The sequence below is a fragment of the Triticum dicoccoides genome, chromosome 1A (genome assembly GCF_002162155.2).
Source record: "Triticum dicoccoides isolate Atlit2015 ecotype Zavitan chromosome 1A, WEW_v2.0, whole genome shotgun sequence".
Lineage (NCBI taxonomy): Eukaryota > Viridiplantae > Streptophyta > Magnoliopsida > Poales > Poaceae > Triticum > Triticum dicoccoides.
In genome coordinates, this window is record NC_041380.1 from 393348075 (window position 1) to 393367093 (window position 19019).

General features: G+C 46.4%; 1 long non-coding RNA gene across 1 annotated transcript; it reads left to right on the forward strand.

Annotated features, from left to right (window-relative positions):
- The first annotated feature begins 797 nt into the window (after positions 1–797).
- Positions 798–2674, forward strand: LOC119294253. The gene is made up of 3 exons (XR_005143399.1): positions 798–931; positions 2100–2198; positions 2293–2674. It is a non-coding gene; the product is annotated as an uncharacterized LOC119294253 (long non-coding RNA).
- Positions 2675–19019: the final 16345 nt, after the last annotated feature.

Sequence of the window (19019 nt, forward strand, 5' to 3'; positions counted from 1 at the left end):
CTTGTATGATGGTTGGCTTGCTAACTAGATTGTTGCCTTGCATACTTTGCCTTGAGCTTGCTTTCCCTATAGGTTGTTCTTGCCCACACTAGTGGAGAAATGGCTAGTCACAACTTTAGTTGTTGGCAGCCCAATTTCAATTAACGCCAGCACTATATTTTTAAATAGTGGTGGCATTGGCATATTTGGTACGATGGCTTTGTAAGAATATTGCTGGCATGGGTTTTTATAACGCACCACAAATTTATGAGCCCAACTGTACTGTCTGGTTGGTAGATAGTAGTGGCATTGATTTGTTAGGACACCATAGGAAATTTGTCTAGTTGTCTAGTGATGTCGTACATATAATTGAACGCCGACACTAAGTTATTATTATGAGTTTGAATTTATTAGTATTGTGAGAATCTATTTATATTTTGAAACATTGGGTCATCAAAGCAAATATGTTTATTTAAATTTATTAGTATTTTGCGACTTTTATAATTTTTGAAACATTTAGTTATTAAAGAAAAATATTTGAATTTATTTGTATTTTTAAATATTTTATCAAAGCAAAAAATAAAATAAAAAATGAACCAGTTACTGTGGCATGACGAATCCAGCCAACGTGGGCCGAAGCCTAGGAATTGGCCCGCTCCGCTCGGACTAACTGGGCCGAAGCCTAATCTCCGTCCCATTCTCTCTCTCTCTCTCTCTCTCTCTCTATGTTCGCTAAAAAAATCTCTCTCACCTCGCACAACCGCCTCCTCCCCCACTGTAGTCTCGCAGGTCACTATCGGCGCCCCCGCCGGCCCTGTCGCTGTCTCATAGGTCTCCACTAGCACTGCCCCTACAGCTGCTTCGCCATCTCACAGGTTGCCGCCCCCGCTGCCATCTCGCAGGTCTCCGATGTCCTCGAAGCCCTCCAGCGCCTTTAGAGCTTCCTCCACCGGTGAGCACCCACCTCCCCATCCTCTGCTCCCGATTCACACTCCAGGTTTATTTCTAATGAGATTCGGTAATATCATTTGAACTGGCCTCATCTGAAACTAATAAGGTATTTTCAGTGGACAAGCCCTTGCTATTACTTGTTCTTGTTTTCTATTAAAAATCATCATGCAAAATACCCTACCGAGTCAAAATATTTTCTCAACATCTAATGTCGTTAGATTTTTTAGCGATCTAGATTATCTTTTTTATGAAGCCATGCAGAATTTAACTAGATGACCATCTTTAATCATATTTTTGGTAAATTTATATCATTGCTTAGCAGCTTAGTTCTTACTATGCGACCTTCATAGAAGAAAATGCTTGGTTGTGTGATTTATGCTTTTCTTACATAATTCTGAAGAAATTGTGGGCATGCCCAAATTGGTCTCCACACTTGTGGCAAAAGTTGGCTAGCACTTGAGTCTATGACAAGTGGGGTATGTGACTGAAATAGTGTGGCATCCCAAACATTCCCATATGCTTTTCTTTCATTCATTTCTTAGCACCTTAGTTCTTACATAATTCCAAGGAAATTGTGTGATTCATGCTTTTCTTTCTTTCATTCAGCAACTTCTTTCATTAGGTTGTGCAAAATAATCCATCTCTGGAGTTCTTTTATTTAGGATACGTAGTAGCCCGATCCGATTTAAATAATTTAGGCAATTTAGGCAATGGATGCTAGTTCAATGGTAATTTAAGCAATTTAGCAAGCTAGTCACATGTAACCTAGAAACTACCATGTGTTTGTATGTGTAGAAACTATCATGTGTTTGTATGGCAGTGCTAGGTAATTTGAATAGATGGATACTTTGCTTGTGTAGAAACTGTCATGTGTAAGATAATGAGTTTGAATAGATGGAAACTGCCATGTGTTTGCTTAGTGTACATTTGTAAAAATGTCATGTGTAGCATATGTTGAACTACCTTGTCATGGTATATGCATTTGTAAAAATACCATGCATTCTTGATCATAGTATGCCTAGTGTGCATTTGTGAAAAATGACATATGTATATGCATTAGATGCTAGTTCATCATCTCTAGTTCATATCACTAATATTCTTTTAGTTCCATTCATATATTAGTTCATATCACTAACATATGTTGTCATGCCGGACTTGTTATTATTTAGTAGTTGCAGTCAGTGAGTACATGGAACAACCACTACCGGTCCTCGTGCAAGTTCGCGGCGTATGCTGAAATTGACAAAGGCGAAGCAAGCACCAACTAGGTAAGATAACAAAAACACCCATGAGCATTGCAAACACATGTGTGTGTGTATCGAACCATTAATTATTGATGATTTCAAACATTTGACTTGCCAGAAATACGTACTAGACCCATCTCCAGCACCCGTCGAGCAGCAGCCATGTGACATGTACATGCTCAATTGCAAGCTGGTCGCATCACATGAGAGTATAGTTAAGGCCCTTGGGGAGTTGAATGACTCCCTATGGAAGAAGAGGGGTCAGATAATCGACGATAATGTTGGTTTCTACAGTAAGATCATTAAGCTGAGCGACTAGAAGGATGAACTGGTCCGTGAGACGGATAAGGTGAAGAAGGAGATACAACTCATAAGGGCCAAGAGGATTCAACTAAAGACAAAGAAAGCCCATTACAGAAGGGAGGGGGAGAGCAATAGGAATAAGCTACATGAGATGAAGTTAATTATTCAAAGAGAGATATCAGATGTAGGTAGTTTGGAGTTTGTGATGATGTTGAACTACTACTAGTACTATTGTTTGGAGTTTGTGAAGTTGAACTACTTGTACTACTGTTTGTGGAGTTTGTGAACTACTAGTTAAGTTTAAATTGTTGCATATACAGAGTAGGTTTAAATTGTTGCACATTTTTTATTAGTGAAAAATCAAAGTGCTGGCGTTGGCAAACATGCAATTCCATAGATAATATGAACATATTGTTGTAGTTGGAGACGTGGCACGCCATCAGTACCCAAAATATTGCTGACGTTTGCCCCAACGCCACCAGTAAAAAATTTCAGTGGCACCATATTGGTGGCGTTGGTGCCCTATGCTAGCAAGGCCAATTTTGACACGCCATAACTAGACTTTTCTACACTAGTGCTAATTGCCTATCTAAATAACTTACTTTATCCGCATTAGCCTAAAATTGGAATTTAAGCTTAACATTTGTACTCTCTTATCCCCCCTCTAGTTGACCTCTCGATCCTTTCAACATACGAATAAAGCAGGTTGTGGAAATCTTTAACGTTACCGCTACATTGCATGTGGGGAATAGCAAAAGCTTCTTTCCTAAATTGATTGTTGGCTAAATGGTTCATCAAGTGAAGCCTTTGTCCCAAAGATCGTCTCGGAAATTCCGCAGTGTGCTAGGGCTAAGCATATGTGTGGTTTAAGGATGTCAAAAGCCCTCTATCTATCAAAGCTTTTCTCTAGTTTATTGAGCTCTCAGAAAGACTCGGAGGTTCACTTCTCAATCCAATGTAGGCGATGTGTGGTTGTTACCATGGAGTGCTAATGCGATCTTTTCAACCAAGTCTGCATATATGGAACACTTCACAGCGACGGGGCAGAGCAACTGGAAGAAATATGCTCCATAGTGCAAGTTCTTTACTTGGTTGGTGGAACACAAATGGGTGTGGATTGTTGAACGCCTGGCCAAGCGAGGCTTCCCTCACAACGATGCATTTGTATTGTGCCATTGTGCCCATGAGGACACCAGCCATTTTTTCATGGGTTGTTGGACGTCATTTTTTTAACAGAGGCAATGTCGATTCTGCAGGTTGTGAATCAAATCAAAGTGGATGCTGGTGTTTTGTTCAATATGAATATGATAGGCTTGTGCTAACTTGGTGTTGTTCCTGGTTCAGTTTTGTTCGTCTGATCCACGTCTGGGACATGTGTATTTGGTTATCTTGTAGTGACTTAGCTAGCAGCAGCAAGAGGAACACATGCTTGGTTGTATATAGCCTTCAAAAGTGCACGTAAAACAACGAACATATTGTTTGGCCCCCCTTAATGCTTCATAATTTGTGTTTGCACCCCTCCCCCTCCATTGATTACTCGCTTCGCCCCTGTTGTCTTGTGAGTTGTTTTGGTCATTGTCCTTCTTTTAAGAACCTTGTACGGGTCTTCCCTTCTCCTTTTCTTTTTCGAATATATTGACATGTAGTTCCCCTGCATGTTTCCAGAAAAACATATGTTGGTGAATCGTGCGTCGAGCAATGACGCAAGGCTGTTTTTGGTTCAAAGGAATGCCCCCTTTAGTTTAGTTTGTAGGAATTCTATAGGATATATGAGTTTGATAGGGGGAAAAAAATCTTTAGAGCCCTTTGGTTTATACGATTCCTATTCCTATGTGGTATTAATTTCTATCCTTCACGTTTCAAAGGTATGCAAAACAGCTCGGACCTATTGAAAAATTCAATCCTATAGATCAAATGGCATCCCTTTTTATATAGGAATAAGATACATGTCACCTCATTTTCTAAAACTTTCCTATTCCTATGGTATTGCTATACTATGAATCAAACGAGGCCGAAATGTGAAGAAACACATAGGAATAGAATATTCTGTATGGTGACATTATTCAAGCCATTGCTTGAAAGAAATGTATTAATGGAAAAATGAAGGAATTTTTTCTTTAATCTTTGTTCTATAGGAAAAACACATGAATTTTACGATCTATTTGGAGCTCCTTTTCAACTGTATACCCACGAAGAACGAGATTAGGATCCTTAGTGCCATAATAACATTGCCGGTGCTTCTCGGCCAAGAACGGTTCATTTCATTTTACTTCAGACGACGACACACAATTAAGAGAGCGAAACAAAGCTGCCTACATGCACATGGTTATGAGACCAGTGACGCACACAGTTAGCTTTGTGCATTGCTTGTGCAGCCTTAACAGAGATGTGCTTACATATGCACTGAAAAGAACGTAACACATTTTCGCCAGAGAAAGAACGTAACTTACACGTTCGAGGGAGATCATTTGATACACATATACATATTCCATTCTCAAGCTTACACATGGTTGTACTTAAGCATTCAAAACGTCGTGCTAGCTAGATGGTAGTGGACTAATTAGTGTCGTGCACAGACTGTACTCAATAAGGCGAGGTACGTGAGTGCTAGCTGGCAGGTGAGGGCATGGGCGAAGAGATGGTATGGGCGGGTCAAGCCCTATATATTTTGTTCTCGCTAAGCATTTTGATATTGAGATGAAACATGTTATAGACGATTTTCTTCCACCTCCCCACAATCTCAATAGTTTTTAATCTCTCAAATCCTTGAAGATGCAAATCCTAGTGCCCGCTACTCCGCCATTGCAATCGGTAGTATTAGGATGCGTCGGGAATCGGTTTTGATAATCCATATATTTGAGAGAGTAAGGAAGCCGAGCGATCACTCTAGAGGTGTGGAAGGAAATGTTGCGTCACTTGGAGAGCACCAAATCCTTCGTCCCGCTGGCACTATCAAGTCACGGTAGTCAGAAAAATCATAGCATTGTTCCACAACTATTAGACCCGAAACAAATAGTCATACCAGTAAAGTATCCTGACCATGAGGAAGCTGTAGATATTATTGTACTCCCGGTGTACCGTAGCCACAAATCTAAACCGTTCATGTTATATCCGACAATTGGGAGATGTTTACCGTGGCTACCAGCTTTTCCTCCCAGATTTCCTTCAAACTACTCCAAATAGGAATTTGCATGATCAAAGACGTGCACTCACGTCGGCTCTGCCGACACCGCCACAGTAACGCAATTTGTTTCAAGTACACAGACTTTTGATCTTCAGAGAAAGGTGTTCTCATAAATCCAGTACATTTGATCATATATCTCACGGATGAGGGAACATACAGCTCGACGCTAAACAAGTAGAAACATACACATATGTGAATACGCCCCCACACCTGTGGTATTCATATCCTATAAATCAAACGAGGCCGAAAAGTGGTGGAAACACATAGGAATAGAAAATTCCGTATGATGGCATTATTCAAGCCTTTGGTTCAAAGAGATGTATTAATGGAAAAAATTGGAGGATTTTTTTAATCCTTATTTCACAGAAAACGCAGAAATTTTACGATCTACTTGGAGCTCATTTTCAAATGTATACCCACGAAGAATGAGATTGAGATTCTTAGTGGCATAATAACATTGCCAGTGCTTTCTCAGCCAAGAGTGACTCATTTTTTACTTTAGACGGCGACACACAACTAAGAGAGCAAAACAAAGTTGTGTACTTCAAACGGGTGGCAGAGGAGCGGGCCGATGGTGAGCGCCAGATGCAGTGGGAGCACGAGGAGGAGGAGTGCGCCTGCCGCGCAGCAATGCCGCCACCAGAGCAAACGCCGGAGGAGGCGGCGATGGCGGCATGGGAGAGCGCATTCCCGTGGGCTGGCACCGCCTCCATTTATGGACCTCGCGACGACAACGGCAAGAGCAAGAACAAGGCCTAGGGCAGCGTGCGGGCAGGTTTTTACTTTTTTATGTTTTATTTAATGCTTAAGTGGACTTTGGCACACGGTTGACCGATCGTTTACTGTATAATTATGTTTATTTCAGCCCCATGTTTTCGGAAAAAAAATATGTTGACGCAGGAAAATTCACCGGCCACCCGTTGGACGCACCTGCCGATCCAAACGAAAAAGCGGATCCGCTCGTCTGTCGGCCGATCCAAACGGACAAAAAGCAAATAAAATACGCGTCCGTTTGGATCAGCATGTTGGAGTTGCTCTTATGAGACCAGTGACGCGCACAATTAGCTTTGTGTGTTGCTTGTGTAGCCTTAATAGAAACATGTTTACATATGTCACTGAAAAGAGCGCAACACATTTTCGCCAGATAAAGAAGAAAAAGAATGTAACTCTATATACACGTTTGAGAGAGATCGCTTGACACGCATATATATACATGTTCTAGTTTCAAGCATACACATGGTTGTACTTAAGCGTACAAATCATCATGCTAGATGATAGGCTTCCTCTCTCACATGTCACCTATGATTAATGGCCTTGCCAAAAGGTCTCAGATACTGGAGTAATTAGCATTGTACACTTACTTTACTCGATATGAGGAGGTGAGTGTAGGCTGGCACTGGCAGGTGAGGGTGTGGGGCGAAGAGATGGTATGGGCGTCTGAGGCCCTATATATTTCCTTCTTGCTATGCATTCTGAGATCAAACTTTAACATGTTATGGACTCTTTTTCTCTCCCCACAAGCTTAATATTTTTTTCTTCTCTCAAATACGTACTTGATGCTCTAAATCCTAGTGCCTGCTACTCTATCATTGCAATCGGGTAGGATTAGGATGCATCTGGAATGGGTTATGGTAACCCCTGTATTTGAGAGAGTAAGGAAGCCGAGCGATCACTTTAGGGGTGTCGAAGGAAATATTGCGACACTTGGCGAGCACCTGATCCTTCGTCCCCGGTGGCACTATCAAGTTACGGTAGTCGGAAAAATCGTAGCATTGTTCCACAACTATTAGATCTGAAACAAACAGCCATACCAATAAAGTATCCATATGAAAAGGCTGTAGAGATTGTTGTACTCCCGGTGTGCCGGAGCCACAAATCTAAACAATTAATGTTATATCCGACAGTTGGGAGATGCTTACCGTGGCTACCAGTTTTCCTCCCAGATTTTCTTCAAACTACTCCAAATAGGAATTTGCATGATCAAAGACGTGCACTCACGCCGACTCTGCTGACACCGCCGCAGTAACGTAGTTTGTTTCAAGTACATAGACGTTTGATCTTCAGAGAAAGGTGTTCTCATAAATCAAGTACATTTGATCATAAATCTCATGTATGAGGGAACATACAGCTCGACACTAAACAAATAGAAACATGCACATATGTGAATATGCCCCCACACCTATGGTATTCATATCCTATGAATCAAACTAGGCCGAAAAGTGGTGGAAACACATAGGAATAGAAAATTTCGAATGGCGGCATTATTCAAGCCTTTGGTTTAAAGAAATAAAAAAATGGAGGATTTTTTAATCCTTCTTTTACAGAAAAACACAGGAATTTTACTATCTAATTGGAGCTCATTTTCGAATGTATACCCACGAAGAATGAGATTGAGATCCTCAGTGGCATAATAACATTGTCAGTGCTTTCTCAGCCAAGAGCGACTCAATTTTTTTTACTTTAGACGGCAACACACAACTAAGAGAGCAAAACAAACTTGTGTACTTCAGACTGGTGGCGGAGGAGTGAGCCGACGGCGAGCGCCAGATGTAGTGGGAGCGCGAGGAGGAGGAGGAGTGCGCCTGTCGTGCAACAATGCCGCTGCCGGAGCAAGCGCCGGAGAAGGCGGCGTTAGTGGCGTGGGACAGAGCATTCCCGTGGGGTGGGCCACCGCCATCATTCATGGACCTCATGACGATCACAGCAAGGGCAAGGGCAAGGCCTAGGGCGGCGCGCGGGCAGGTTTTTACCTTTTTATGTTTTATTTAATGCATAAATGGATTTTGGCCGACGGTTGAACGGACGTTTAATATATAATTATGTTTATGTCGGCAGCATGTTTTCGAAAAAAATTATGGACGCGGGAAAAATGCATCGGCCACCTGTTGGCCGCACCGGCAGACCCAAATGAAAAACGAACCCACATGTTCGGTCGACCGATCCAAACAGACAAAAATCGAACAAAGTACGCGGCCTTTTGCATCAGTGCATTGGAGTTGCTCTTATGAGACCAGTGACGCGCACAATTAGCATTGTGTGTTGCTTGAGTAGCCTTAACAGAAACATGTTTACATATGCCACTCACAAGAGCGTAACACATTTTTGCCAGATAAAGAAGAAAAACAATGTAACTCTATATACACGTTCGAGAGATCGCTTGACACGCATATATATACATGTTCTAATTTCAAGCATACACATGGTTGTACTTACACATACAAATCATCATGCTAGATGATAGGCTTCCTCTTTCACATGTCACCTATGATTAATGGCCTTGGACAATGGTCTTATAGTGGAGTAATTAGCATTGTACACCTAGTGTACTCGATATGACGAGGTGAATGACTGGCACTGGCAGGTGGAGGCGTGGAGAGAAGAGATGGTATGGGCGTCTCGGGCCCTATATATTTCCTTCTCGCTATGCATTCTGAGATCAAACTTAAACATGTTATGGACTGTTTTCTTCCCCCTCCCCACAAGCTCAATAGTTTTTCTTCTATCAAATACGTACTTGATGCTCAAAATCCTAGTGCATGCTACTCCATCATTGCAATCGGGTAGGATTAGGATGCGTCAGGAATCGGCTTAATTGATCCCTGTATTTGAGAGTGTAAGGAAGCCCAGTGATCATTCTAGGGATGTGGAAGGGCCTGTTGCGACACTTGGAGAGCACCTGTACCTCAGCACGTGGGCGTACTGGCAAGTCGCGAAAGTGAACAAAATCGCAACATTGTTTCACAAGTAGTAGATCAGAAACAAGTAGGCATGGCAGTACATTATCCACACCACGCTGACGCTGTAGAGATTGTTCTACTCCTAGTGTACTATAGCCTCGAATCAAAACATTGATGTTATATCCAACAATTGGCAGATGTTTACCATGGCTACCAGCTTTTCCTCCTGGATTTTTTTTCCAAAGTACTCCAAGGACGCATTTGGTAGGCTGCATACACCTGGGCGGGATGAAAATGTGTCATTTTCTTGCCTGCGGGCTGGCCTGGCTTGCATCTACACGGAACTTAAAGCACCCCAGAGCCTGGCCGTCTGGGAACACTTAAATCGGCCGTTTCCATTGAACCAGGCTGAGTGGGGTAGAAAACAAAGACACGGCGTAGGGCGCGGTGCAGTGGGGGTGCGGGCGGATATGGCGGGAGGGGAAAATCGGCCGAGGCGGGGTGGCGCCAAATATACCCTCACCACCCCATTTACTCGCTCACCTCTAGCTGTAGGACAAACCCTCCTCTGTTGTTGGCACCGGTGGTTGAAACGACTCAGATCTGCGACTGTGACGGCGGCGGCGACTCAGATCTGCGGCTATGACACTCCCTCTTGCAGCGGCAAGAGGCGGCAGGAGCACTCCCCAGAAGTGGCAGCTACTTCTCCCTTTCTTCTTCGTCTACGTACAACCTTCCTCGTGTCTGCCATGTCTCCCCCGACCATGAAGCTGGTAAGATACCACCCTCCCCCTTCTTTGTTATCTATTAGGTCGTTCGATAGGACTGTTTAGGGTCGATAGCGCCATCGATGACCGCATCATGGATGTTGCTTAGGTTGTGGATGAACGGACAAAGCTTCTAGTTCAGGAAACATCGTTGATAGCTGTGGTTCAGGCCTAGATCATGTTGGTCCATAAGAGAGATGTTAGTCGGAACGAGAAACTTCGCATCCGGTATGGTCCGATGTTAATCCAGGATCAAAAAAGGATAGTGAACTTGAACTACATCTACAACTACAACGACACAGAGGCTCTGTTGATCTTCGAATGAAAAGAGCACCTTTCTCCAGGGCTGTGCAGACGTTTAGGAGTGAGGGGTGATGTAGCTATGTACCTAGGGTGGGGTCATAGGCGTGACCTAGACACCCTCCCCTAGGACTCCATCCTAAAACCAGAAGCATTAGAGGTATAGCATCATCCACTCGACTGACAGGCATTCCACTCGGAAAATTCAAAGTCACTCGACCACGACGATTATCACTCGACAGATAAAAGATCTAAAGTCACTCTGCGCGACAACGGTCGGACGTTTACTTCATAGACTTAATAGGCATTTATGTCACTTAATTGCTAGCGTTACCAGTAACGCCTCCCTCTTGATGTACCTTAAAACTCTTGTAACATGGGCAGGCTGGGGTCCCAGAGCACTCTATATAAGCCACCCCCCCTCCACTGAGACAAGGGTTCGCACCCCCTGTAAACACACACATACATAATCCAGTCGACCGCCTCCGGGCACCGAGATGTAGGGTTGTTATTTCCTCCGCGAAGGGCCTGAACTCGTAAAACTCGTGTGTACAACTTTGCCATAGCTAGGATCTTGCCTCCTCATACCTACCCCCCATTCTACTGTCAGTCTTAGATCCACGACAGTTGGCGCCCACTGTGGGGCAGGTGTCTTAGCGACTTTTTCGTGGAGTTGCGAATTTTCCGATTCTCACCATCATGGTTTCCGCCGGTGGACTGGTTGAGGGCCGCGAGATCCGTCTCGGCGCGCTCGTGTTCATCGCTGACGACTCCGCCTGGCTCCAGGAAGCTCCACTCGACGTCCATGCGCTCCCCGTCCACGGGGCGACGTGCTTTCGCGCGTGCATCCTTCTCCGGCAACCGCCGACCCAGTATCGGTCGGTTCCTATGGTGTCCTCATCCCTCGCCGCTCGCCCGCACAAGCGTTCTGGTCGGTCGCGACTCCAACGGTGGGTGAGACACGTGGTGGCCCGCCAGTCGGCCACCTCACAAGTCGTGGCAATCGAGCCCGACGAAACTCTCTATGGCCTGTTCGACTGGCTCCGTCGAGACCGCATCCGACTGCGACAGCAGCGATCCCGCGGCAGAAGTCTTGATGGTCGACGGACCACGCAGTCCTCCTGGCTTCCCCCGCAACGACGATGGTGATGGCGGCGGTGATCCATCGCGCGTTCACGAGGAGTACCGCCCCGAGCCCCTTTCTTCGCAACGAAGGGAAGAGCTTCGCCGCCGCAACATGGATGCACTTCACACTCCTATCGTTGGAGAAACCCCCGAGGCCCGGGCCTTAGAGGAAGCGTGCCTGGCCAACTTGGCTGAGCGCACTCGACTGGAGAACCTGCAGCATGCACTCGACGAGCGTGCTCGGCAGAGGATCCCTGAATCCAGTCGACGGCAGCTTTTTTCGCCTCAAACTCAGGTATACCGCACTCCGATTCAAAATCTCACAGTCGCAGCCCGAATAGCAGAGTCAATCCAGCCTTCCCAATCGGAGGCAGGCAGGGGTTCGATGTAGATCCAGGCCTTGCTCCGAGCAGCTGGAGAACAGAACACAACAGTGTCTCAGTCGCGGAATAGGATTCACAGCAGGTCTGTGGTAGAAGATACAGTACAGTCGTCCCACAGCCCAAGATCGCCCCGCGGCATGAAGGACGTGGGCACAGGCAAGATCAGTACATAAACCATGAGCAATATGACCACCACCTCGGCCACGACGACCGACATCGAGTGCCCACGCCTCCTCCGAGGAGTGGGTCGTATGTGCCTCGGCGGCATGATGACAGACGCCCTCACAGCGGCGAGCGAAGAATACCAGTCGACCCAAGGGAGACAGGCTTTGATGCGAGATCTATTCTCGTTCAAGGTCTGGTTGATAGGAACAGAGCACACAGAGAAGGCCATGACAGAGATTATCCGACTGGCAGTAGAGTGCATGTTTCAGGTCCCGAGTGTTTTAGCAGAGCCATCAGGGGTGCGGTGATTCCTCCCAATTTCAGGTTGGCGACTGGAGTCAGCAAATTTACGGGTGAGTCTAAGCTTGACAGTTGGCTTGAGGACTACCAAGTAGCTGTACAGATTGGTGGTGGCAATGATGAAGTCGCCATGAAGCACCTTCCTCTGATGTTGGAAGGCTCAGCCAGGGCATGGCTGAACCAGTTAGCACCCGGCAGTATATTCAGTTGGGAGGAACTTGCCCGAGTGTTCGTTAGGACTTTTGAAGGTACTTGCAAGCGACCAGCGGGGTTGGCTGAATTGCTGAGTTGTGTGCAAAAATTGAATGAAACCCTAAGAGACTATATCCAGATATGGATCACGTTACACCATACAGTGGAGAATGTGTCAGATCACCAAGCAATTTGTGCCTTCAAGGAAGGCGTCAAGTATCGGGAGTTGAATCTGAAATTCGGTCGGACAGGAGATATGTCCCTGACTCGGATGATGGAGATTGCCACCAAATACGCTAACGGCGAAGAAGAAGACCGACTCCGGAGTGGCAAGCACAAAACAGCCGCCCAGGACACCGGTGGAGGTACTTCCAATCAGAAACAGAAGCGTAAGGCCGAGCCAGTTGCTTCTGGTGAGGCTTTAGTTGTGGCTCAAGGAAATTTCAAGGGGAAGCCCAAAGGGCCCTGAAATTCCAAGAAAGTGAAAGATCAAGACGGAAATGATGTGTTGGATTTGCCATGTCACATTCACACCAAGAAAGATGAAGAGGGTAATCTGATTTATCCCAAGCACACCACTCGGCAGTGTCGACTCCTGATCCAGCAGTTCCGAGAGAAACAACCCAAGGAGAAGGAAAAGGAGTCGGACAAGGATTAGGATAAGGAAGAGGATGATGATGGTTTTCCCAATGCCAACTCCACTCTGATGATTTTTGCTGATGTTGAGAGCAAAAGTCGATTGAAAGTTATCAACAGAGAAGTGAACATGGTTGCTCCGGCAACACCAAGTTATTTGAAGTGGTCCCAGACTGCCATCACATTCGACCAGTCTGACCATCCAGCACGTATAGCCACCCCTGGGAGGAAAGCGTTGGTGGTCGACCTACTTGATGAAGGCACTCGACTGACTAAAGTGTTGATGGATGGTGGTAGCGGCCTGAATATCCTTTATGCTGAAACCTTGAAGGGAATGGGGATTCCAATGTCCAAGCTCAGCGAAAGTAATATGAGTTTCCATGGCGTTATACCTAGCAAGAAGGCTGAATCACTCGGCCAGATCGCCCTCGATTTGGTTTTCGGTGATTCTAAGAATTACCGCAAAGAAAAGTTGACATTCGAAGTAGTGGATTTCAAGAGTGCTTATCATGCCATTCTGGGTAGGCCTGCCTATGCACGTTTCATGGCTCGACCGTGTTATGTGTACCTCAAATTGAAAATGCCTGGTCCCAGAGGAGTGATCACTATCACTGGCAATCGACAGAAAGCAGAAGAGTGCTTCCAGAAGGGCTCAAAAATCGCCGATGCACAAATGGCAGCAGTCGAAATGCAAGAATACCAGAAAAATGCAGATCCGAGTGATTTGCTATGCTCCAAGAAGCCTGCCACTGATTCTGCATTTCAGTTGTCCGATGAAACCAAGCCGATTCATATTCACCTGACCGACCCTAATGTTGCTCCTACTCATATCTCAACTTCACTCGACAGCAAATAGGAAAAAGCGCTCATCCAGTTCCTCCGTGAGAACTGGGACATCTTTGCATGGAAACCTTCTGACATGTCGGGTGTACCCAGGGGATTTGCTGAGCATTGTTTGCGAGTCGACCCAAAAGTAAAAGCAGTCAAGGAACATCTCCAACGGTCCGCCGTACAAAAGAGAAAGTCAATTGGTGAGGAAGTGGCTCGGCTACTGGCAGCTGAGTTCATCCGAGAGATTTACCACTCCGAGTGGCTCGCCAATGTTGTTATGGTCCCCAAGAAGGACGATTCACTTCGCATGTGCATTGACTTCAAGCATATCAATTGGGCCTGCCCGAAAGATCATTTTCCTCTCCCCTGCATCGACCAAATTGTCGATTCGACCGCGGGGTGTGAGCGTTTGTCTTTCCTACACGCCTATTCCGGGTACCATCAGATCCGACTGTATGGACCCGACGAGATAAAAACAGCTTTCATCACTCCATTCGGGTGCTTTTATTATGTCACCATGCCATTCAGTCTCAAGAATGAAAGGATCGATATGGTTGACTAGAGGGGGGGTGAATAGGCAACTAACAATTTTTTCGTTTCTTTACCAAATTAAACTTTGCAACAAAGTAGGTTGTCTAGATGTGCAACTAGGTGAGCAACCTATATGATGCAACAACAACAAACAAGCAAGCAAGCAAGCAAGCAAGCAAGAGAAGTAACACTAATAAGCTAGCACAAGTAAAGGTAAGAGATAACCAAGAGTGGACCCGGTGAAGACGAGGATGTGTTACCGAAGTTCCTTCCTTTTGAAGGGAAGTAACTCCGTTAGAGTGGTGTGGAGGCACAATGCTCCCCAAGAATCCACTAGGGCCACCGTATTCTCCTCACGCCCTCACACAATGCGAGATGTCGTGATTCCACTATTGGTGCCCTTGGAGGCGGCGACCGGACCTTTACAAACAAGGTTGGGGCAAACTCCACAACTTAATTGGAGGCTCCCAACGAAACCACGAAGCTTCACCACAATGGAATATGGCTCCGAGGTGACCTCAACCGTCTAGGGTGCACAAAGCACCCAAGAGTAACAAAATCCACACAAGAAAGTATGGGGGAAGCAAATATCCTTTGGTGGAAGTGTAGATCTAGGTCTCCTCCTTCAATCCCTAGCAAATCAACAAGTTTGAGTGGCTAGAGAGAGAGATTAGGCAAAGAGAGCTTGAGTAGCATTAATGGTGGAAAGAGAGAGGTAAGAGGTGAATGTGGTTGGTGGAAGAAGCACCCTTATATATCAACCCTAAAAATCCAACCATTATTGTGTTCTCAGTACTGCAGTGGTACAACCGCTCCTGGTCCCGGTACAACTGGGACTCACAGTTTACGTGCAGAACCCTACCATGCGGTACAACCGGGCGACCAGGCGGTAGTACCGGTTGAGAAGAACAACCGGACCAACCGCCCAGTCACCGCTCAACCACCGCATAGGAACAGAAGGGAGCCACCCCTGAGTGCGGTAGTCGTGCGGTACCAGGCCGGTGCAACCGCATGGCCTTGAGCGCTCGGGCGGCTAAATCCTGAGCGGTAGAATCACTCCAGACACTGGTGGTACTGGTACGACCGGACCAACCGGGCCACCACCACCCGAGTACCGCATCAAAACAGAGGCCTAACCGGTACTTGGGCGGTGCCTGGCCGGAACAACCGCCCTAGTCTTTGCTGAGCAAGTTGGCGGTACCACCGCCCAGAAGCAGCGGTACAACCGCTCGAACAAAACTGGTCAGCGCCAAGAGCCAGCGGTACAACCGCTCCAGAGAGCGGTACAACCGCTCCAGAGAGCGGTACAACCGCTGGAGCCCACAGTAAGCAGAAGGAAAGAAAGGGAAGAGCTCTCTCTCTCACACAGTTTAGGAAGGCAAGAGAGGGGTGAGGTAAGTGTACGTGAGATGATACCCCCGACACTTTCCAATGTGGATTCCCTCTTGATAGTATGGGTTCCCTATGACCAAAAGAGATAAGCAAACATGTAGAACACACCGTCTTCAATCCTTTTTCCTTTAGAGAGAATAGCTAACCGAAGAAGACCTAAAACCGAAACCTGAAACACTTAGCATACGATTAGGCCAATAAAGGGTTGTCATCATCATCCAAAACACAAACTAGGGAAATGACCTTACAATCTCCACCATTTTGGTGGATGATGACAACACCACGATTTGCAAGTGGAAAGTCTAGAAAATGTAGACGGGACTCTCCCTAGACGTGTGCCCCAAATTGAGAAGGCTATTTGAGAGCACAAATTAGGGACGAGACTCCCCCTAGATTTTATAGACTCGCCACTCCTACTAAACATGGTGAGAAATAAGACCGTAATATGAAGGTAACGAGAATAATGGAATACACAACAATAACACGGAAAAAAAGATAGATAGCTAGATACGCACATGTCTTACACCATGCATGCAGAGATAATCAACAAGGTTCACAGGCCAAAGTTTAACACAACGAACGAAAAGGAACAAACACAGGCAACAAGGCAAATAAAAACCCATGCAAATCCCGAGACCTAAAACTCTCTCCCCTTTGGCATCAAGACACCAAAAAGGAAAAAGAGCGAAGCTAGCGTCCCAAGGCTCAATTGTCCTCCTCCGACTCCTCGGTAGCATCTGGATCCGCATCATCATCAGACTCGTCAACATCGTCTTGATCGGATTCCTCCACGGTATCAGCAGCTGCAGCAAAGGAGGTGGGTGGATGGGGAGGAGCTTCATCATCAGACCAGGTGATGTGGGTAGATATCCAACACTCCTCTGGTGTGATTCTCTTCTCAGAGCCACTCTGAACCGGTATGTTGAGGTGCTTCATCATTGCAATTTGGCGACGCCGGGCATGCTTCTCATTGACATGGGCCTCATACATCCTTTTCTGGATGTCAGACTGGAGGCAGAAAGTCTTCTTCACCTTGGAAGTGAGCTTGTCCACCCAAGAGGGCTTGGCCCCTGGCTCCATCTCAAAGTCCTCATCGTCAGAAGTGGCATAGACATCCTCAGGAGCATTGGCAGGGAAGCGAGGCTCGGCATGCTTCTTCTTCTTAAGTAGCTTGACCTCATGAACAATGAGATTATCGGGAGAGGTGAGAGCCTCTCCAGGACGGCGAACCTCCCATACTGAGTTCAAAAAGCACATGACAAAGGGAGCATAAATGGGGACCTTCCTGTAGATGACCATGTTGTACATCTCGTGCCACAGCCAGTTGGACACGTCAAATGTTTCCCCGGAACCCACCTTGGTATTCATTGCAACCATCAAGTCAAAAAGATAGCCATGGATTTCATCTTGATTTCCCACCTTGGGCAAAAGCACATTGCAAAACACACAATGCATGATGTCATAGACCTTCACCAAATCCTTAGATTCTCCAATAATACCACGACCCCAAATATACAGAGGGACAAGCTTCTCCTAAGGCATAGACTCAGGATTGTCATGAGGGCGAATGCCACCTCTACCTTCCAGACCAGTATCGTCATACCCAATAGCATTGCAAAAGGCCCTCCAGGGAACTTGAAAGAGCTCATCACGACACATGAAAGTGAGAGTGCGCGCGTCATCTTCTCCAAAGTGAACCGTGGCATAGAACTGATGGACGAGTTGAACATCAAAGTCATAGTTGACAGACATGAGCTTGACAAGATCAAACTCCTCACAGAGAGCCAGTGCCTCACCAAAATACTCCAAGTTGTTCCTCCAATGGTCAAGATCGATGGTCCACTGCTTGGCATACCTGTTCTTGTTGTGCTCAAAGAGTTCATGAACAATCCGCACTTGCATCTCATTCCGGAACTGAATAGTGGTCCAATGAGGAGCAATGGGAACCTCATAAGGATTCTTCAAGCGGAAAGCTTCCCAATCCTTGGCTTTCGAACGATGCATGGGCAAAACCACACGTTGCTTGCAGCAGCAGACTTCTCATGGCGAGTGGCTTGTTGGGAATCACAACCTCTTCTTCGTCATTAGACACAACAGGACGCAAGGTCCATCGTGCCCTCCTCTTGGTCTTGCGAGGAGCAGAGCGAGAACTAGAGCCACCTAAACACACGCACAAGGAGAACACAAGAAACCCAGCAAAGATGAGAGGATTGCACACACAAAATAGAAGAAAAGAAATATTGCATGAACTTAGAAAATAAAACAGGGCTACATGGTGCAGATATCCCGGTTGAACTGGTTCTCCTACCGGTAGTACCGCTCCAGCGGTTCTACCGCCCGTAGAGGCGGTAGAACCGCTGAACAGTGGTACTACTGGTAGGGACTAGATTTAACCGTGAAATATGAATCACACTAGCCATATTCTACTCTCAAAGATGTGCAATCTAAGCAGGAGGCAAAAGGGGATCTCTTCCACCCAATAGTTTAGACAATAAACGCGGAATGTCAAGTAATGCCCTAGAAAACGGGGAACAAACCCTAGAACGAAGAACGAAGGACAAAGGGGCATTACCGGCATCCATGGGAAGAAATCGGGAAGGAGGAGGCCTCCTTGGAGAGGATCCACGGAGACCCCATGGATCCGAAGCACGAGAAGCACTCTGGGGCAGAGGCAATGGCGGCCGGTGGCTAGGGCACAAGATGGGAAGGGCTGGGGGAGAGAGAAAAGAAACCCCCACCAGCCCCGATGGGAATATATAGGCCCAAAGTCGCGCGGCGGTTGTACCGCTCAAGGAAGCGGTTGTACCGCTGCCTGGTATGAGCCAGTGGTTGCGGGCGGTACTTCCGTCGCCAAGAGGCAGCGGTAGTACCACCGTAACCAACTGGTAGAACCGGCCAGACGGGCACCCTAGTGGTTGAGTGGTGGAACCGCTCAAGCACCGCTGGGAGACCGCCTGGAGAGCACCAGCGGTAGAACCGCCTGTGACCCCGGTTGTACCGCCCGGTCACCATAACCAAGGCCATGGTCAAGTGTGTGCAATTAGACTAGATGGCTCGAG